We start from the raw sequence: 209 nt of genomic DNA, 5'->3' as shown, positions 1-209 counted from the left end.
GGATATATTTTGGGGAGTCCGTTACAAATCACTAAAAGACGAGTTACAAAACATGTGTTATCTCATTTGGTTTTACGTCATGTTTGAATCGTGTGTAACCCGAAAAATACAACCCTGGCTGCATCGTCCTTGTAGCACGGATGGTGCCAAAGAACGCTGTGCTGCAAGTTGCGGCACAGCTCCAGAAATCTACCGGAGAGGAATTACCA

This window comes from Phytophthora infestans, genomic scaffold (assembly GCF_000142945.1).
Source record: "Phytophthora infestans T30-4 supercont1.1 genomic scaffold, whole genome shotgun sequence".
Classification (NCBI taxonomy): Eukaryota; Oomycota; class Peronosporomycetes; order Peronosporales; family Peronosporaceae; genus Phytophthora; species Phytophthora infestans.
Note: the sequence above shows the minus strand (reverse complement) of the source record.